Genomic DNA, 2812 nt, shown 5'->3' on the forward strand with positions numbered 1-2812 from the left:
TGAGGAAATAATCAATATATTAATTATAAGATTACAGTTTAAGAAGGAAACAAATCAAGTTATACGACCAGCATGGTCGTATTTAAATGTTAAGCCCTGACGAAGCGATGTGCTTCTGGTCGATAGTCAAGCAGTACTTTAGCCACGTGTCAACCACGTGTGAAAAATTCCTGCCACGTCATCAGCATCCGTTTTTAGGGTAAACAGTTATATGTATAAATATATATTGATTCGATAGGAAAAAAAACTTGCCAAAAAGTGTGGCAGCTAGGTAAAACTAAGAGAATTCCTAGAGAAAAGAGAATTCCTAGAGAGAAAACTAAGAGAGATGGGCAGCTAGGTATAGAATATTAGTAGTGAATTTTTACCTTGTCAAATTCATCTGACCTAATGCATTCTATAACACTAGTATATATAGGAAATTAGCTAGGACATTAAATAAGTTTTAGTTTTCCATTTTAATTTAATTATTTAATAATTCGAATTAATTAAATACTTGTCAAAATTAACCAATTACAATTTTGACCTTTATTTAATTCATTTTATTAATATTAATACCAATTTATCAATATTAACAAAATTGTGCCAGTTGGTTATAATACTCTCTTTTTGAGACTTTGCAATAAAATCCTCAAAGTTTCTTCTATTTCTTTTCTCACAAAATATCAATAAATAATTTAACATTATTTATTTCCATTGAACTAGTCAATATGATATTTTTATAATTAATTATTCAAGACTACTAGGTTCATTTTGATAGGATATGACATGGGACCATGGATCCATGAACTCAAGCTCCAATAAGTTACTGTAAGTTTATTTATAACAAATAATCTCACTACCTTATTAATTCCTCATACTCCACTATAAACTCAGAATTGCACTCTTGAATTCAAAGAATGCTTTTACACAAAATATAAATCTGTTATCCATTGTTATAACCATAACCATCATTCAGTCCTATATAGATGATCTACTAATGAGACGGGTGAAAATTACCTTTTTACCCCCATTGGTATTTTATCCTTAACCCCCACAAAGTTCCTTGTAAATGATATTTTCGTAAATTTAATTACAGAAATGAGTACTGTATCATTTAACACTAGAGTCAGGCTATAAGGAAATCATCGTTTCACTTCATAAACAGAAGCTATAGATTTCATATCTATGATAAATGCTCCCACTCAATCATACTACCAAATCTCCAATATATAAGTATGAGATAGTACGTAGGGTAAGCTGGTAAAGAACAAATCAAAAGACTTGAACAATACAATTCATAGAATATTAATAACTCAGATGTATTATTGAATTGACCTATGGTCAACGTTGTGATATGATTAAATTAGATAATAACGATACTTACTTATCTTGTAAATAATCAATATCGGTCCAGTCCAATGTAACAAAATACATATGATCTTATCTACTTGGTCAATGTCCTGGATATGACATCACACCAGATGTATAAGTAGATCTTATCATAGATTACCCAATCAGTAAAAATCTATTGTACTTATTTAATATTAGCACAAAATGCTTTTGAACATATAATTACAATTATAATCTATTGTGACTGAGTCACTATAATTGTAACTATACATATGTTCGGGATGTTATAAACGTTTGTATTACTAATAATTAATCATGTAATAAAAAATGTAAACAACACAATTTGATTGAACAAAATAATTTTTACTACTTTATTGACATAAAACTAAATGGTTTATGTATTGCTATATTGGTGTATTGATATATGAGTTGTGACTTATTTTTGGGTAGTGATATCTAAAAATGTTCGGCCATGCTCTATATTTACAACTGAGGTATTCTCAATTATGAACATGGAGTTTGTGGGGTTGTGTTCCAGGTGTTATCGAGGGTTCATGGGATTGGGTTGTGATAAACAAGTTTTAGACTCATTTATCTATGTTTTCAGATAAAGTATTAGGTATTCTGTTTTGTTTTGTTCTATTTTACGCTTGTTTTTTTATGTTTTCAGGTGTAGAAGGGCTTAGGTGTGGAAACATGGTGGAAAAACTCACAAAAGGACAAAAATTGGTGGAAAACAGTGTTTTGGAACACTTTCTGCGACTGCAGGAATATGATTCTGTGGCTGCAATTCCAGAAAAGTTAGGCATTTCCAGGGTATTCCTGCGACTGCAGGAATGACATCTTGCCACCGTAGGATATGTTCAGAAATGTGAAAACGCATATTTTAAATGAAGGGTGTTTTGGCCATTTTATGTTTAGGAGAAACGCTAATCAAGTTTAAATCACGATTTTGGAGAGGAAAAGAGGCACTTTTTACAGACATAGATTGGGAGAAGAGGATTAGGATCACTTTGGAGAAGAGCTTGGATCGACATAGAGTTCTTTTCTTTTCTTTTTATCTTTACTTTATGTTAATTTCTTGTTTATGGATTTTTTAATGATGAACATGAACTAATTTTATTTTCTAGGATTTTAATGTAATCACTTGGATCTTTGTTATTTTCTATGAGGATTTCATGATTCTTTCTTCACTTTTATTCTAAATTATTTGATCTGTTCTTAAGGCTTGTGAATGCTTGATCACTATTTGCATGATTTATGATTTTAATTCAAAATCTGAAAAAGTTAGAATTGATTATGCTATGACTGAATAATCACAATTTTCATATTGGATGAAAATACCTATATGAATTGTGTAGTTTTAGGATTATTGTGTTCAATGCCTTTTATGTGTTGGAATTTATCACAGGAATGTAGAAAATTCACATGTAAATTGAGTTCTTTGTTTCTTGAAAAAGAGTAAGAATCATTTTTGTTA

This window comes from Humulus lupulus, chromosome 3, assembly GCF_963169125.1.
Source record: "Humulus lupulus chromosome 3, drHumLupu1.1, whole genome shotgun sequence".
Lineage (NCBI taxonomy): Eukaryota > Viridiplantae > Streptophyta > Magnoliopsida > Rosales > Cannabaceae > Humulus > Humulus lupulus.